This window comes from Aptenodytes patagonicus, chromosome 10 (genome assembly GCF_965638725.1).
Source record: "Aptenodytes patagonicus chromosome 10, bAptPat1.pri.cur, whole genome shotgun sequence".
NCBI classification, from domain to species: Eukaryota; Metazoa; Chordata; class Aves; order Sphenisciformes; family Spheniscidae; genus Aptenodytes; species Aptenodytes patagonicus.
In genome coordinates this window covers 15005044-15024393 of record NC_134958.1, presented here as the reverse complement: position 1 = coordinate 15024393, position 19350 = coordinate 15005044, and the positions used below count along the sequence as shown (strand labels likewise).

Genomic DNA, 19350 nt, shown 5'->3' with positions numbered 1-19350 from the left:
TGTTTTCAGGCACTCAGATCAGCAAGGTCGCAGCTTTGCTGCTGTTGTGATCCCTGTTGGACTCCCTCACCGTAGGCATGGCACAGGTCACCGTCAGCTCATTGCTTTTGCTCTCTCCTGGCTCTGTTAAACAGTCTTTCCCTGATCTGGCACTATGGCGTGAGTCCAGTGCTGACCTGCCTATTTTTAGCATATTTCTTCTGTACCTTTTTCTGTTTTTGAGCTTTTAGGAAAAAACCTACCCCCTTCCTTGTCCCTGGGGCTCTGCATCGCTGCGAACTGTGGCAGAGGGACTCCGCAGATTTATACTTTCTCCAGGACCAGCCTGTGCTGCCAGACACCCACTCTGGAGAGAGCGGGAGCATCTGGGCAATGAGAATTACAGCTTTATAAGGTCCTGTGTGCCAGTACAACTGACAGACAGTGCTAGACTGAACATTAATGGGGAATTTTAAACTATTATAGATATAAAATTTGATACATCTCAAAGTTATTAAAAATTTAATTTCCAGTGCTGCAAAGACTGAAACACACACTGAATTTGAGCGCTGTGAGCTGCTCCACAGTGGTGCTGGCCCAGGACGCCGTGGTCCTTCCTGCATTTGCAGTGGAAATGCAGCACACGAGAGAGCCAATGGCAGCAGGACCCCAGTGACACCCACTCACAGTCCCCAGGACTGCAGCAAGTCTCTTCACAGCTCCCTGGGACCCCACTCACAGCTTATCCAGCTGTGGGGGTCACTGCTGGAGATGGGCTGTGCATCCCCTCTGTCAAAAAGATCACCACTTCATCCAGAAATGGTCTTCCTACCTGCCAAAGGTTTGGCATCAATAAGCCAAGAAGAATAAGGAGTTACACTGAGGCTCTTCTGGTTCAACACTTCCTTTGCTCTCCAGAATCGCACCCCCAAGGGCCGTAGAGCCCCACCACGAAAGCTGATTTATCAGCAATGGGACTTACCCAGACCAAGTGTACAGCTGTGCAATGCTGTGTATCAAACCCCTTAAACGACAGCAATTTAACTACTCCAAAATTTTCCATCCAATTTATAATCGACCACTATAATATTTTGCTCGTGGACAGGAATCCAGATACACCCCAATAACTCATGAACCTCTGCTCAGCGGAGCTGCCAGCAGGATCCGTCCCGGGGGCAGCGGCTCTGTGCCAAGCAGAGCCATACCTCCACTGTGGTCTCACCCCCTGAGGCTCAGCACTTGCTGAGAGTGGGGTCCTCTCAGTCTGTCAGGTTTGGGATCAAAACCAGTATTTTAGTTATTTCCAAAAAGGTACCTGAAACCAGGTACCTGAAACCAGGTACTGCTGCCCTGGGAAACCCCCCTGCCTGGGGCCAGAGAGGGAGAAGAGGTAAAATCGTTCAGACCCTGCTGTGTCTGCCCCTTTATGGCAGAGCAAATGGCACCCAGGTGCCTGGGCTGACAGGGATGCACTGGCAGGATCCGGCCCCTCAGCCTGCCAGCCCTCCCTGCTGCCTGCCCTCGGCCATGCTCGGGGGTTTGCAGAAGGACCTGGGAAAGGCTGTGCTGCAGTCGATGGGAGACCTGCTTTACCTTGCAGTCGATGGGAGACCTGCTTTACCTTGCAGTCGATGGGAGACCTGCTTTACAGCGCAGCATCTCCGCAGATCAAAGGCTGCTCCTGACAACCAACGCTGCCTCCTTCAGATAACACAGGTTTCTGTTTCCCGACAAATACATTTAACATGTGCATTATCTGATCAAATAATCACTCAGTAGACATAGGCCGTGCAATCAGGGAACCCCGCAGGTCTGGCATTAACCCGTTCCTGGGGCTTGGTATAGTATGATAAATGTCTCTGCATTTGAAATAAATAGTGCTTCGTTTAGAGAGTCATGAAGTTCAGGCTGCAGTTATGCAGCTGCTAAAAATACTCGCCCTCGGCACCGGTGTTGGAGCCTGGCAGACACCAGGGCAGCAACAAGGCGATCCGAGGCGGTGACCCCCGGGCAGTGCTGCCGCCGGAGCAGGGGCCATCCCGGCTCCCAGGGTGCAAACTCTGCCTTTGCAGGTGGACGCACAGGGAGAGCCTGTCCTGCTCACCCGGCTGCTGCAGCGCTGGCGCTTGGCCAGCGGCAACGGGCTGATAGAGCGTTTTGGGTAGTCGCACACAGAAGTCAGCAGGAGAATCGGTTGTGCAGCACAGAGGAAAGGGCTCAGGGGGACGTGGGGCACGCAGCGCCCACTCCAGCTGCAGCCCAAACAGAAGGAAGGAGGACAGACAGCCCCTGTGCCAGGCGGAGTGGCAGAGGGAAGACCCCAGTGCTGCCCAGCAAAGCTCAGCCGTGGGGCAGTGGGTGCTCACTGGGCCCCACTGCTCCCAGAAGATGATGGCCTCAAAGTGATCACTGACGTGAAGCCTGCTTTGGAAATCCTGCTAGTCACTGTGACCCAACCTTCTGCCTCGGGGCTAATGCTGTCGTGGTCATACCCCAGCCCTCCCCTCACTCTAGCACCTGCATCTCTCAGAGCCTGGCTCCGTGCTCACGGCATCGGCATGGCGGTCTCTCCAAAACACCCGGAGGCAATGCAGAGGATCCATTGGCTGCCTCCGAGGTTCATCCCTGCAGCCTCCGGCATCCCACCCCCCCCCCGAGCTGTCCCAAGCTACCCCCAAGGCATGGGCTGATCTGCACAGCCTGGCAGCCCTGGGAGCAAGCCCCTGCTCTCCCCTCCTTCACCTCTCGCTCGCAGAATGGGGTGGGACTCACTCGGGCATCTGACAAGCTTAAGTCAAGTCTTAAAAAGCCTTCTGTGGCAAATGTGTTTGACGGGATTTGTTTGGGATGCAGCCAAGGGTGGATTTTTACGCAGCGACTGATGCACTGTAAAACACATGGAGTTAAAAGACACTGAGCCATAGCCTAAGTCCTCAGGGGCATTCAGACATCTCTCCCCGTGCCGAGGGGCACAGGCATGTTCACCGCTCTCAGAAGCATCACAGCTCTGCAGATTAAACAGACCCCTCCCCTCCCCCCTGTCAGCCTTGTACCTGTGTCCCTGCAGGCTGCGTGCACACACAAGAGAAAACTGACTCCAGAAGAGCTTTGTCTGAGCAGACGAGACAGCTTTGAGATGAAGTTTCAGCAGCCAGGTGCTCCCCGCAAGAGCACGTGGCACAGCCACAGTGGGCTCTGCTCAGCTCTGCTCCAGCCACACTGGCGGCTGCAGCCGTGGGACGCAAAGCTCCTCTGTTCTTTCGTTTGTAAAACCTCTCTGGGCCAATAAACAGGTCTGCGGCTTTGCTCTCACTATGCCGGGGGTAACAGTGAGGTTTTGCTTTCCTGCAAGCAAATCCCCCAGGAGGGATCGCAGAGGATCCAAGGAGGAGCATTGGAGAAGCTGCTGCGTATGACACCATCTCCCACGGCCGCAGCAGCAGGTGCCATTGAAAGCCAGAGCTCGAAGGCAGCCCCAGCCACAGCTGCCGGCTCATTGCTTTGTCCTGAGGGCACCTGCGATGCCCGTGGGGCTGCAGCCCAGCACCAGCCCCAGCCCAACCCCAGCTCCAGCCCAGCCACTGCCCCCGCTGCTCATGCTGCCCGTGCAGCAACCGTGGGTCAGCATCCTGCTCCAGGACTGCAGCTCCTCAGGGGGACACCAGACACCCACCACCGCAAGGGAATGCAGCCGAGGACTCCAGGTGCTGTTCACGGGGCCACGAGGCTGTTTGGCACCTGAGAGGACAAGTGCCCTCATGCCAGCCAGGCTGCCTGCTGCTGGCATGGCACAGCAAGCTGCCCTTGCGCTCACCTGGAGGAGCCTGACCTTACAGCCTGGCAGTAAAAGGCTCACTGAACCTTGGCTGGCTCACGCCGAAGTAAAACGGCGCTGGGCTTTTGGGCCCTGCTGTTAAAATACAGAGGAGCAGACAAAAGCCTGCTTTGCAGAGCCTGCAGCTAGGGATGGCTGCTGGCTGGGCACCACAGAGAATCCCAGCCTGGCTCAGCTCAGCTGACTCACACTCTTCCCCAATTTATTACCAGGTTTTTAAGCAACTCTCCTTGTTGTGGAAATGGAGACTTGAGACAGCTGTTCTGGGCAGAAAGAAGGTGAAGTAGCAGGAGAGCTTTGAGAGTGGTGCCATGAGAGTTTGCACTGAGGCAGCTGAAGCATTTTGCAGCCGCAGCACGGCTGGGGAGATGGGCTGGAGCTGAGCAGGCAGCAGTCCTGCCAAAACCCATCCCAGTCCTTGGGAGATGCTGAGACCATAAACAAACAGAACTCCCCGCAGGCAGCAAGTCCTGCCAGCCGACACGAACAACACTCTGACAGCACAGAGCTAAAATTTCAGGAATCGTCTCTGCCTGCTCTCCTCTACTGCATCCCCCCCTCCTTCTCCCCAGGCCAAACAGCAAAGCCCCCTTGCTATGATGTCCAAATGCACCCAGCATTGGAAAAAAGGAAAGATTCCCATTTCCATACTCAGATATCGAAACTCGTATTTCAGCTGCCACCAGCTGCAGCCTGCCCTGCATGCTGGACCCTCCTCACCAGGCTGGGTTAATGGTGCTGGTCAGCCCCTCCAGCCGCGCAGGTCAGCTGCGTTTGTTGCAGCCCTGCAGCCACGGCTGTCAGCCAGGGATCTGCTGGCGAAGCCACAGGCTGGGCACCAGCCCCGCGAGGCTTCGATGCGTTGCAGCCATGCATGATGGGCACCTGCACAGCAGCTCCCACGCAGCCCACCAATATGGCCACCACCAGTGCTGCCCCGTGCTCGGGAAGCATCCACAGATGGTGTCCAGCAGAGACCCCCCCACAGAGGAATGAGATGCCAGTTCACAGTGGGGAGAGCAGAGGCGTTGGGAACAGGAGGGACGGTGAGGATCCCAAGGCCCATCTGCACCAGCCATGTCCCCTTTTGCATGGCTCAAGGACCAGAAACCCAGAATTTGAGCACAACTGCTCAGCTCCAGGCCGAGCCAAAGGCGACTCCTTGGGCTGGCAAAGCAAGTGTCCCTGGGGAGCCCAGCCCTGGCAGGGTGAACGCCCACCTTGCCCTGCAGCCCCCCCTAGCTCCCTTGTGCAGAGACATTTATTTAATGCAACTGGGAATTGGCAGGTCCCTGTCAGCTGCTGCTCCTGCTGGGAACGCAGATGTGGACGGCCCTGGGCCGGGTCCCCGCAGCTGCGGTGCCCACCTGTTCCCACCCCAAACCAGGTCCCTTCAGGTCTGCACTCCTCGCCCACCACCCTGCTGCAGCTGCGCCCAGGGATGCGGAGCAAAGCGCCTCCAGCTCGGCTGAGCAGGGAGCTGTCGGCCGGCTCACCAGCACGCGGTGGCCACCAGCACCGCCGGCAGCTGCTCAGGAAATGGGGCCGCTCATTTATGAGTCTGAATATGGATTTAGGTGCCGAACTTGCAAAACCGTGGCCTAGATTGTGCTTTATTAATAGGCTAATTGAGTCTCTGCATGTATCATCCATCACTGTCAAACACAGCCATCGCCTGGTACAGGCTGTGCGCCCGGCTCAGGTACAAGGGCACAAAATGGAAAGGAGTAACGAAACCTGCAAGAATCCAAATCACTTTTCCTGAGTTAGAGCAAGTTATTGTTCTTTCATTAAATAATATTCATTTTTTCAATGAGGACTGAAGCAGCAACATGGAGCTTGAGAAGAGAGAAACTGCAGCAGCGTCTTGTGAGCAGCAGAACAAACACCCGAGCCTTGCTCGCCTATCAGGCACGAAATACCCTTCCCAGATCAGCTGTTACGTGCATTAGGAAGACTGGACCTCCTCCTGCATTATATAGAAAATAGTAATAAACACTGATTTTATTTTCTTCCTCTAGAAAAGATTACTTTGCAGGCTGAACTAAAGGGACATTTGACACAGCCCGAGAGGTTAAAACAACTGACCACGTAACAGAAATTGTAGTTGCATAAATAAAGACATACTCATCAATTACTCCAAATTAGACCCGAAGGGCTGTTATAACCGAAGCAGCTGCTGCAACACATGCAATCTCTGCTGCCAGCGGTGCGTTGCACATCTGGCAGCTCTGCCCAGGACCCTGCCCTGCCGCAGGCAGCCCCAGCCAGGCACTGCTCATCGCACTGCAGCAATGTGGGCTCTGTCCTACTCATACTAATTGAACTTTCACACTCAGGAAAGTCTGTTACAGACAACAGTTACGAAAAAGGCGAGAGGAACCTGCAAAAGTGTGAACCTTTCTAGCTAGATGAGAAGAGCAGAGAGGATGATTTCGCCACCCCAGCATCACGCCCCTCCTCACCTCCCAAAACCAGTTTTGCAGGGATTTGCTACAGGCTCTTCTCCCTTTCACTACCCGTGCCCCAAGTTAGCACGAACGTCTGCATAATGCTTTCCTCTGCAATTTTAACACAGAGAAATCACAACAAAGGACAAATCAGACATCCCCCCCAGTCCAATGGAATATAGTGAAAGTGTAAAAATGCAAACGGCATTACAGGGGGAAATGCTTTCTCTTTGATCTCTCTAACTTGAATTAAACATATTCTAAATTAATCATTATGAGTATGTCTTTCAGGAAATTATCTGAACTGTCTTTACAAATGGCAACTTAAAAGAGCTGTCTATTGCATAACATCAGCTTAAATATTCTATGTTTTGATCTTTATATGTTCTTATAAAGTAAAACTTATATCTGTCTTAAGGTTTGCAAGTTTTTGAGGTCAGCCTTTCAGGGTGCAGCAGTCTAATGGAGAGACTATTGCCAGCTGCACCATTAGCAATCCCTGCTCGCACACACCAGGAACGCTGCACGCTAAGCTGACCCACACCACGCAGTTATTCGCCGCCAAATACTAACAGTTGCTAATGACTTTTTTCTGTCTTAAACTTCTGTTACATTTAAAAACTTGAGGAACTGCAGCTAAGCATAGCATCATGTCCCAGACACATCTGGACACTGTAGGGTGGTGCATTACTGTTATTACTTTCAATTGTGCGACTGAGCAGGACAATAAGGAGCGATGCTGGTTGAGGCTGGCTGGCAGAGGCAGCGCAGCGGCAGCAGCTGTGCCAGGAGCCTGCACAGCCGTGCTGATCCTGTGCTGCTGGCTGCTGCTTCCAGTGCAGAGCTGCGGAGGATAACACAGATTGCCAGTCACACGTGATGTACCACACTGAATTGTTCTAATTCATGATAGTCCCTAATTTTGCCTAGTCTCGTGTCAAATGAGATGAAGATGTGCCACTGCTCGCAGAAGGCTGCACCATGGCACAGGCAGGCAGAAAATCTACAGACCTGAATTTTTCTGTGATGGTCCCTGCAGCCGTGCCGTGCATCACCCTGAAGCACGAGCAAAACCCAAATGGTTTCAGCGCTGCAGGACAGTGTGGCAGCGTGGGGCGATGCTGTAGGGGGGCCTGACCCCCCTCAGCTCAGCCCCCACATCCTCCCTCGTGCCTGATCTTGGCCGTAGGTGCTGGGACCAGATCTCATGGCACTCCCCGTTTCTACGGGATCTCTGGAGCCCCGAGCACATCCCAGTACCCCGACTCACAGCCCCACAGGTCCTCTGCAGACCAGCTGAGCTTGTCAGTGCAGCAGGTGGGTTTTGGGGCCAGACTCTGGGACAAGACCGATTCGGGGCTGGAAAGACTTGGGGGTGCGCGTTGCCTTGAGATACAGCTATGTGCACTCATGCCAGTGGCCACAGCAGCTGCGCTCAGCCCGGCTCACTGCCCTGCGCCCACCCAGCCTCCCCGCACCCTTGGGTGGCAGGCGCGAAGTCCCCCTGGGGACACACCGCGGCCATCCAGCCCCACGCACACGTTGCCATTCTTGAATTCATCTGTAGCCGTGGGTGCAGGCTCTGCTCTGCCCTGCCAGCCCTGCCTGCTGCCAGCCAGGGCACGGCGGCTGCCTGGGTGCGCTTCCCTCCTGCCACCCTGGCCAAAATGGGGGGGCTCTTTCCTGCGGAGGAGAGAAGCTGGCTGAGGGACAAACCCTGCGGAGGGGGATGCTGCTATGGGAGAGAGGAGCGGTGCCGGCTCTGGGAATCCATTGCTACCCGCACTGCTCCTCTACAAACCACTTCAGAGCTGTCCAGCCCCGCAGCATCTTTACGAGGTACCTGAGGAGCATTAACATGTCAGCAACAGCTTCATACAGAGATTTACTGCTCTCTGCTCAGGGAGGAGACGGGTTTGTCAGTGGCCTCGGGAACGAGCTCTTCCAGGGAGTTTTATGATCCCTTTTTACAGGGGGACAGAAAGATGGCGCTGTGCCGACGGCAGGGAGATCCTGCCGGGATTTTCCAGCGGTGAACGCACCCGTCCCACGACTCGGCAACAGGAACCTCCCTGCGCCAAGGACTGCAGTGTCTGCTTCTCGACAGAGCTCAGCAAACTCCAGTTGAGACCCATCTGGCCCTAGACCTGCAGCATGGCAGCAAGGATGCTGCCAGCCCAGCATCATGGTTCCCCTTCCCGGCGCGGTGCAGAGGAGCCCCTGAGTGCCTTGCCATGCCGAGCATCAACATCTGTAAAGTTTCTGAAGGTGAAAAGTGCAGAATGCTGAAACCTGCCACCCATTACTGCAAAAGAGTTTTGCACAATGTATTGCAAAACAGAAACAAGGTTTCTACAGGGAGATAAGCACCTCCAGCACTATCAAACAGAAGAATCCCAGATGATTTTTAAACTTTAAGAAGATTAAAGTTCCCCATCCCACATCGCACCAAGCACAGCAGCTCTCCAGCAGCATGTCTGTGCACTCCAGCCATGCTCCGGATCTGTGAACTTGCGGCGAGGGATGGCTTTGCATTGCAGGATGAGATCCAGGTCTGTCCTAAAGTCTTGCTTGTAGAGACCAGTAGCACAGCTGGTTTTTAAACCATTTATCATGTGCCACGATAGTTTTGTTTCACTCCAGCTTCTTAATCGGGTATCACGCGGCACCAAGCCCAAAGCCATATAAAAGTGTAAGCTTCCTACATCAGCCTGAGCACTACTGCCACCCAAACCTGCCACCTCCAGGACCAACGTCAGACCAGCAAGGCCAGTTTGCACGATGAGGCTGAGTACAACCAGCCCCTTCACCAGCGCAGAGCCGGCCCGGCCCCTTCCCGCAGCCTGCCGACAGCCAGCCAGGCCCTGCCGATGGCCCTGCGCCATGGGGATGGCACAGCAGGGGCTGCTGCGTGGCAGAGAGAGCAGATATGTCTGCTGGAAAACCTCCATCAGCCAACCTTAAATGTGGTTCTTGCAAGGGGAAAGCGAGGGTTGGGTAGCACGTGCTCATTTGAGCATCGCTACGCCCAGCGGTCTTGCAGCGCGGGACATCTCAGAAATCCCCCAGCAAGCAGGTTCTTCCCGTCTCCTTCAGCATGCTCGCACTGCAAAACTCCGCTCTAAGCTAAGGAACAGCTTCTGACCCTGCGCCAAACCAGACCGGCTCACGCTTCGCAGGGCTCCTCGCAAAGGTCCTGCCCCAGCCGAAAGCCCGGAGCTGGTGGAGGGGCCGGTCCCAGGGAGGCAATGATGGTGGGGGGGGAGCCCAGCAAAGCACGAGGGGCTGATCCCCCCAGTCACTGTCTTCACTTCACAGCCAAAGCTTTGCAAGGCAGACGAGCACTAGCTGCAATCATGGGGAGATGCTGGAAATCTACTCACTCCAAATCGAAAGAAAAAGCAGAGGATTGATTGTATTATTCAAGCGGGCGCGATGCACGCCTTGTGTGGTGGAGAAGCTCCCGGGAAGCAATTCCCATGGCCACAAGCTGCAGGGGGGCTGGGAGCAAAATGGAGGGGCTGGGGGGGCTGAGGGCCTTCTACCTTCTGCCAGGGGAAAAAGGAAAATACGTCAGCAGAAGCTGTGAGGCATCCCGCATCTCCCCGTGCGCAGGGAGAGAGGAGCAGGTCGGATGCCCAGAGGCACAGACAAGTTCAAAGCTGCTCGGTGTGGGCTGGGAAAAGCTGGGGAGCGGCAGCGACAGCTCTGCTGCACCTCGGTCCAATCAACCATCCCAGAGAGTCATCTGAGATCACTCCAAACTGCATAATAACAGATTCCCTCTTCCCTCCTGTGTAATAATTTTGCGTTTCCTTCAACACAAAATGGTGGGCAGCTCTCTTCCACTGTGCCCAGCACCACGGCTCTGGCAGCACCAGGCAGCTGCACCGAGACAGGGCTCCAGCGGCTCAGGCAGAAAGGGGGTTCAGAGCCCTGAGCAGCATTTCCGACTGGGCTTACAGCTCCAGCACCTGGGAAGGGCTGGATCTGCTCCATGGATGTGGCCAAAAAAGACTGGAGAGGAGCAGGAACAGGGCTGAAGAGGGGCACCAGGGCTTTGCAACCCGCTGAGCTGAGCTCCCACATCAGCTGGCTCTGGTTCACCTGTTTGCAGAGTGCCACCCACATCCCAGCTCTCCTGCCAGGGCACAGCCGGGAGCCTGGTGAGCGGCAGCACCCCGAGCCTGCAGGACAAGGGAGCCCGACCAGCCCCAGGGCTGCAGGAAAACGCTGCTCACCCGCAGCAGCACTGGCCACCACCAGCCCCAACCCAACCCTGCTGGACCCCCAGCCTCACTGCAACGGTTGCACTTCTGGAGCTGAAACGATGAATTACCCCACAGCCACTCTGCGGATTAAACACAGGATTTACAGAAGAAACAGTGGCAGTTGAAAGCGGCTCCTTTCTGCGCTATTTGGTTTGGAAATCTCATTGTGGGGCTGGCCATTCCTCCCTGCTTACTGAGCTTAGAAGATTATTTTTTAAAGGAAACTGTCAAAAAAGTCAATTTTACAAAGTGAAGTTTAAATTAAGTCTCTTTGGCAGCAACATCTGAGCTGGGAGAGATCAAAGACCCACCAGCTCCACTGCCAACATGAAGAGATTTTTTCTAGCAATTTGATTGCAATATTGTGGTTTAAATGCTTCATTTTCAAAATTCAGCACTGTACTGTATGAGCCAGGGATTTATTATCCCTCGGTGTCCTGGTTTCAGCAGTTAAACCACAACACTCAGACAAAGTTAATGTTCACTTTGCAGGCAGGGCAAAGTCCTCCTAACTGACAGCTCTCTTAGTCCTCAAAGTAAGCTGGCGTCTCATCTGAGCTGCGGTACGAGGAGGAAATGGGCAAAAATATGTCTGCAAATATTTGTTTCCAGACAGGGAACAAGCAGCTCAGAAATCTGCGACTACGCCTGGAGCAGAGTGCTCAAGCCTGCAAGCCTCTAACAGGGTGCTTTACCTGCAATGAACCCTCTCTCCCTACGGCCCCCCAAGGAGGGACTGCGGTGGGGCAGGAGCAGCCCCAGCGCTGACCCGGAGGGTCTCCCACCAATGTCAGCTGGGTGACCCAAGGGGGACGGCATGCTCCCCGATGGGGCAGAAGGGCAGAGCACCAGAGCACCGTGCAGCTCTCGCACCGTCCACTGCTCCCCATGCAGGTGCCAAGACCTTCCTCCTGCAACTTCTGCAGTCCTGCCCTGTCCCCACAGTCCCCCCCCCGTCCCCTGCTCCATTGCCACAGAAAGAAGCATTATTATTCACTGTTTTATTATTATTGGCTATTTTGATTTATTATTATTGGCTATTTTGCTGCTATTGCACTGGCTGATGCACGTGCTCTGTGTAAGCAGGGCACCAGGCACCCGCCCAGGATGTATTTGGCCAGGCTGCACATCGCCGGACCCTGCCACGGCAAGGAGGGGAGCGGGGTCACCCACCCTGCCCATGACACCTCTGACCGAAACACACAGAGAACCCGGCTGGCAGCGAGAGGTCAGCAAAAGGCTGCTGTGCTCAAGTGTGCTGTGGCAGGAGCTTAAACCCTGTTTCCAGAAATGACTTCACAACACCAAGGAGCCTCAGTGTCATAAAAAGCCCCTGGGAAGATGCTCTTGGAGCCATCGGTGAAGCTAGGACTTCAGGAGAGTGCCGAGGGACCATTCCCAGGGATGGAATTCCCCGAGCACGGGCAGCCCGGTGCAGCAGGGAGGAGAGGGGCGAGCACGGGTGTGTTTCCAGCCAAACCTCTGAGCCCTGGGCCAGTGCCCAGCTGCTGCAGTAATGCCGACCCCACTGCAGCAAGTGGGAAGGGATGGAGGAGCAAGGGCGAGAGGGGAACGATTTTTCTTGGGGGGACGCTATGGATGGCTTCCAAAGGCAGCCCCAGCACGGGGGAAAAGGAGGATAAAAGGCCATGGAGAACCAGGTGGCTGGGGAGGACTTGGAACAGGGACACATGGACCCCAAGGAGCAGCGGCCCCCAACAGCAAGGTGCTGGGGATGCACTGTTGCCCAGACCCAAGCAAGGCCACCCTGCCCAGGGCCAGCAGGCATTTTCACGTGTGTCAGATGAACAGGTCTCCATGAAACGGACACAAAAAGCCCTTTCAGCAAAGACGGTAACAGAAGCAGAGTCACCTGATGAGCAAATGGCAGCTGTGAGCAAGAAGTGAAGTGGGAAATGCAGAATAGTGCCCCAATAACCCCAACTCCCACCTGTTCCACCGCATGCTGCGGCCCACCAGAGACTTGCTGCCAGAGCCCATGGTTACTCTGAGTCTCCTCTGGTGGGCAAGGTAAGGAAAAGAGGTTTTATGTAACACTCAAATGTAATCCTGTTATATTTATAGCATATGCATTTCAGTATTAATTCCCTGTTATCTGTAATCCTTCTTCCTAGCTGACACAGTAATTTCTGTCTTCAAGACTTATCTGGGGAGTTTGCTCCAGAAGTTTAGAAAGCTTTCGAGAAGGAAAGTTCCTAATGAAGTGACTCTCGGAGCCTTAAACTCCAGATTATCGATTCCTTGTTTTAATCCACAAGCAGGTTTTTAAAACCTTTGACATACTGGTGTATGCGAAAGGTCCTCCACAGCTCTCCATCACTGAATTTCAGCCGCTGATGTTTCTGCTTATGTCCCCATTTGGAAAAGAGTCCACTGTGGGACAGCAGTTTAGCACAGTTTTAAATCCTTTAATAAGCAGGGACTTACCCCCCTAGAACATGCCAGCCTCCCAAGCAAGTAAACAGACACTGTAAACAGTTTACTGTAAACAGTAAACAGACAGCCATAACCCCGTCCATTCCTCACTGCTGCATCTGATGAGGTTTTATCTCCTTGTTTGACTGAGGAAGTTTTCCTGACAGCTCTGCACTCCCAAGGGCTTTGGAAAACTTACTCTGTACTTTCCCCTAACCTTACAAAGCCCAGTACCAACACCTGCACCGCAGCTCTCCAGGCACAATCCCGACAGCCCTGGCATTTTCTGAGCAAGGAACAGGATCTTGCTGGAAACAGAGTGGAGAACAGCAAAGCAATGCTGTCCTCCCCTGTCCCACATCCCCAGGCAGGGCAGCTTGTCCTCCCACCCTCTGCACCACGGAGGCAGACCCCAGTGGGACTGATGCTGCACGGCTGGCTCCTGTCCTCCCCAGCACTGATCCCAGGGGGCTGGGAGAGAGTCTGGCTGGGCAAAAGGCACCTCGCTGCCAAGCCCCATCTCTCCCAGGATGGCAGCTCCCTTGTGCCTGAACGCTCCTTGAAAAAGCACGAACAGAGGCACCGAAGCTGCTCTCAGCGCTGCTGGGCAGAAGTCCTGCCCCAGGAGCAGAGGGCTGCCAGCGCACACGAGACCCCGAGCAGCGGGGCCAGGGCTGCTAGCAACCACCAGCTACCACATTTACACCAAACAAAATAAACCCGAGCAGTTCCATCAGACACGTCTCCTGTTCAGGCTCCAATCCTGCTGCCTCGGTGCCGGCAACAGGGCCATCTGTTTGCTATTCTCGCAGCAAAATATTCTTCAGTGAGTCACAGTTAAGAACAAGCATGACATGAGTTTCTGCCAGGATGGTGAGTTTCACACCATTCAAATATTTATCATGGATTAAATACAGGGGATTTAAAAAAATTAAAGGAAAAAAAATATTTTTTTAAAATAATCCTAACAAGCACTGCAGTCACTTGCAGTTTCCAGGTAAAGCAGGCAAGGTGAGAAGCGCAGTGCCAGCAAGGCTGCATGTCACCCACAGGGGTGTGCGATGAAAGGACCAGCCAGCGAAGGAGCAGAGGCAACCCCCCCCCGGCACAACCCCCCGCATCGCCTCTCCCGACAATCCCACAACGAGAGGCTGTATTCCTGGCCGGACCTATTTCACAGCCAGCTTTAAAGACCAATGTCAGGAGGTAGCGGTGAATTTTTCAGAAATCTAAGCTGTGCTTCAGATCTCGAGCAGCCTCATTTCTGCAAAGGAAACCTAGAGCAGGGAAATGTTCTCTATGCCAAAGCCCCAAGTTGGTAATATGTGCAAGGGAAGTTAATACCGAGTAATGGCAATCTGAGTCCCCTGTGACATCTCTGAGTCTCAGAGCTGTATTTAATTTTTAAATGAAAACTCCATTGTTACTTTTACTTATTTTTAGCACAGTCTGGACAAGCTCCATTAAAAGGATGGAGGATTCAGCTGGCTCACCCCAAAGCCTCCTTCAGGGTGCTGCTCCCCGGACTCAGGGCTGCAGGAGCTGGGCGCTCTGCTCCGGCATGCGCTTGCCCAAAGCCTCTGCACCCGATATCTACATGGTGCTTCTGTTGGAAATAGGGTGGGTTAAGTGCCTTTTGTGACTCGATGGATCCCACCCGGCTCTGCTGGGTTTAATGGTCGAAGGCTGCACAGGCAGCAAACTGCAGTGGTGCTCGATGAAAGCACCGACTCCTCTGCAGTATCCCTGGGGCAGCCGCACAGGACTTGAGTGGGTCCATGTGTGAAGCCATTACCAGCATCTGCCAGGAAGCCCAACACACTGACACGGCCCATCCGGGCTCATTGGGAAGTGCCGGATCAGAACCTCAGCACCTCAGGTCCTGGCAAGCCAAAGCAGGAGCAACTCCAGACTTTGCTTTCCCAGTCACTCATCAGCTCATTTGAAAAGCAGGGAACCACTCTCTGGGAAAGCTTTGGTTTTACTTGTGCATTTTCCTGAAACCAGCTTTAGGTGCACTCCTTCCCCCACCTGGGGGAGGGGGAGACAGACACTGTTTAATATAGAAAATTAAAGAATGAGGGCAGGTTACTCACAGCTGGAGTGTGAGTAGGAGGCTCAACCCCGGGCCAGCAGCGATGTTCAGCCCTCATCCAGGAGGACACAGCCACCACTGGGCAGGAAGACCCAGGGAGACCCGCTCTGTCCTCCCCAGGTCAGAGAGGAGCTGGCGGGCAGGAGGAAGCCTTGGCCAGGGCAATGCCCACAGGAACAATCTTTTCTGTCCCCTTCCAGCAGAGCAGGAGGCCCAAGCAGGGTAAAAGCTGGACACTAACGTGCCAGTTGGTCTGCCTGGCTCACTGGAGGGACTGTTTTGCATCAAAATAATGCAGAAATGGCAGTGGAGGAGTTCAGATTACAATGCAAAATGCTCAGCCCATGAGACGTTCTCACAAAGCTGTTTTGGCTTTCTGCTTGTCCACGGGCTCACCGGACATTTAATCCAGGGGCCCTGGGCCACAGCCTTTTCTCATGCAAAGCCACCACCAAACTCAGGTGGAGTTGGGGCTCCGCCCCTCTCGTGGCCATCACGGAGCCTGGTGACACTGCAGCCACGCTCATCTACAAGCGCTCCATAGCATCACAGTGTCAACGTGGCAATGGAGAACCTGAACATGAGTGCTTGGGGATAAGAAAAAAAAAAAAGATTCTGCTCTGCAAAGCCTGAGGTACTGACATTTTGTTTTGTGAAGAATCTACTACCCTGACTCATTTAAGAAATAGTTTTTTCTCTGCTTCCTCTGAACACCCACAGGGCTACCTAGAGCCCCAGCATCACTTGAGTTTGTGATTTCTTTCATCACCAGAAATATAATTTCCTCCATCCATCCCAACATCAGTCAGCGCAAGGCAGGCCGTCCCCATCTGCTAATCATGACCTGGAGTGACAAGATCCTTGCTGTTGTCAGCACCGGTCCTGCCACACAGCCTTCGAGAGGATCACAAAGCATTCTTCAGCCCTGAACACAGCTCTCGAGCAATCCATACATTAAGTGCCAGTGACTGATGACATGTCACCTTACATTTTGCTACTTAGTGCTACTGTGTAACTTTTATGAATTAAATTTAGAATTTATAAGTCTATAATTTAGAGGCACTGAAAACCTCTCCTCATAAAACCAAATTGGCTTTTCCTATAACTCAAAGTCACTTTTTTCACTCATGCGAGCTTGGAGTGGCTCCATGTGTGCTCTTGTTTAAATTGGCACTCTTCTTCCATTAGCATGCAAAAGATTCTTGGTGCAACTAATTCTGGTATATATTATTTAGAGGCTAATAAACATGTTCATAGTAATCATCTGATGATGAATATTGCCTTGTCAGAAAGTAAACCCTACTTGCTGCATATAAGAAAGAGATACTTTTCATCCAAGCCATGCTGCATGTAGCACATCGGAACTAAAAGTGCTTTAGGAACAGCTTCACTTGCAATGGCTGCATGACCCAGCAAACGGCAGAGATGCCTGGTTTTGCTTCTGCAAACGGAATTGCTGCACTTCCAAACTCAAATGAGGAGCAACCAAAGTCTCAATGACCACCTGCAAGCTTCCTCTGATCTGCAAAGCAGTATTAGATGCCACAAGCTTGGTGTCAGGTAATGCTGTACCTGAACTCTTGCATTTGCACCTGGGAGTTACGCTGGATGTAGAGTAGCTCTGGTACCAGTGCAAACTGGTAACCACTCCTTGGACCCCAGCCCTGTATTCCCACGGGATCCCAGAACTGTCAGCTCTGGCTCAGCATCCTCTGACTTCAGCAAAGCTGGGTCAGACCTTGTGAAACTGAGAAGCCACTTGCAGAAGAAAGGACAGCAATCACATTGGCTGTGCTAAGCAGCACCCTCTCATTTACACCGCTGTAACTCTCAGAGAGGCGCAGACGTGCTGTGAAAACCCCTCAGGACACGGGGCATAAGGCAGCCCTGAGCCGAGGACAGAGCCAAGGCCCTGCCCGGCGGTGGGACAGGGATTTGCAAGGTCTCATGGGGAATATCCCTTTTGAAGCAGCGTCTTCTTCCAGACCCTGCGGGAATGAGCTCTGCATTTTGTGGTCAATGCTACTGCACACACAGCCAACAAAAAATACAATAAAAACAAACAAAAGTAAAAATCCGTGTGCGCTACTCACAACCAGAAAACCAGGCACCTTCGGTTTTCTTGGCAACATTCCTGCTGAGAAGCTCACTTCTCTTCCAGCAACTGAATGCAGCAAAAAGCTCATGGGAGAAAAGAAAGAAAAGTATAAGTGGTTCACAAAAAATTTACTTTTCATGAAAGTGAAGTGAGGCACTGGAAGAAACACAGGGGTGAGAGTTGCAATAACGCCTAGCAAAGCCACAGTCCAGCTGAGCTCTTCCTTTGCCTTCCACCCCACCATCCCAGCAGCGGTGGGATGCAGCAGCAGCTCCCCGAGCACGCAGCCCCAAACGGGCCGCACCGAGGGTCTCCGCAGCTGTGCCAGACCAACCGCTTGAGCATCGCGTCCCAGGGACAGAGCTGCAGGCAAGCCCAAGCATCCCAGCGTGCCCAAATAGATGAACAAGCCGTTTAATTTGTTTGTAATCGACAAGTGTCAAGTGTCCCCAAACCCTTGCTATCGTGTTGTATAAGCTGCTGGAATGATTTGGTGTGAGAAGTTTGACTAACACCCTGGGCCAGCAGCATCTGTAAGACCTCTGAGCTAGCAGAGAAAAGCATGAGCCCAACATGAGCCTTCCCATACCCCACTCCTCCACTGAGACCAATGCCAGGGTTTACAGCTTCCCCCAAAATTACTTCCCAGAAGAGACGTTCATCTGCGCAGTCTCCTGGATGGAGGGGAAGGGGTACAGCTCATGCTCCTAGAGACTTAAAAACAGAACCAAAATAAAACAACAAAAAATAAGGGCAAATCCCAAATCCAAACACAAGGTAGAAGTTCAAAACCCCGATTCAGAATCAAAACTAAGAGCAGGTTCAAAAGCAATTAATATTTAAATCTCCCTGAATTGCAGCTCAAGAATAAAGACCATCAGGCAAGGAGTGCAAGCCTTGTGATTAAGGCAAAACAGGTCTTATTTGTGCTACAGAAATGACCATATGTGGAATCCTTTTGGGAGACCGTAATCAGTCAGATTAACATGATAATGAACTCTGATTTACCCAGCATTGGGAAGATCTTTGTCCTCCGAGACATCACATTGCTCACTGAATATTAACAAAGACTACTTTTTTTTATAACCATGGATATCACTTGACTGCAAGATTGTTCATCCTCCCAAAAGATGATTTCCTAGGGAGAGGGAGGAGAGCCATTTTAAGGTGTAAATGATCCACACTAATAGAGGGGCAGACAGCGGAAACTTTCCAATAAATCTGATACTGCCTTCAGCAGAAAATGAGATATAGACACAAGCACTGCGTGATGTAAATCTCCACAATGACAATGTTATTTTACCAATGACACCGTGGAATAAACCTTAGATAGCATGCTGGGCACCGTGCAAAGAGTACCTGCAATCTCTTTTAGAGAGTCCATCCTTAGTGAGAGCAGCCTCTCATGGGGCTGGAAAAGCATAAATTGGGGGAAAACGCTGCTGTGAGCCCTCTTCCCAAAAAGGGGGCCCAGGGATGGCTGTGCCAGCATTGGTCTGCTCTGGGACAGCCCCTCACCGAGTGGGGATGCTGCAGGCACTGGGGAAGCAACACCAGGAGCCACTCTCCTGCAGTAAGAGCCATGTTACTGCCTGCTCCCTTCTCCTCTTCCCCAAGCGAGTTTTGCTCAGCAAGCGCAATTCAGGGGGATTCAGATGGACAGAAGCAAACACACTCAGCCTGTGCCCCGCTGCCAGCATCCTCATCACCACCAAGGATGGCTTGGCCAAGGACCACCTGGGAAGCTCATGCAGGCACTTGTGGACAGCACTGGGATATAAAAAAGACAAAGCAGAGAGACCTTTGGAAGGGGAATCCACCCCCAGCATCACCTCCAAAGGACTGAGGGCTGCATCCCTGCAGGGACACAGCAGAGCAGCTGGCCTCTCGGTGGCACCTGGCAAGCACGGACAGCACTGTCCAGCAGAGTGCATGAAGCAAGACCTCTCCAAGGGAAGGGGCACCAGCACCGGCCCCTTTTCCCCTGAAGCTGTGGCTGACAGAAGCGGGCAGGGGCTCCAGTGCAGGCAGGCAGTGGCGCAGGCAGCGCAGCATTGCCTCTGCCAGGCAGGGAGCTGAGTCTTGCCAGCTCTCGGCCCCGGGCCGGGGAGCATGCAAGCGGAGACGGCAGGCACGCTTGATCACAGCTCTGCTCCTCGACTAAATGCTTTACAAGCTTGTTGAGC

At 53.3% G+C, this 19350-nt stretch overlaps 1 protein-coding gene across 4 annotated transcripts in view; it reads right to left on the bottom strand.

Moving 5' to 3' along the window:
* The window catches only part of FRMD5 (FERM domain containing 5), a 127191-nt gene that overhangs the window by 38729 nt on the left and 69112 nt on the right, over positions 1 to 19350 (bottom strand). The window lies entirely within an intron of this gene.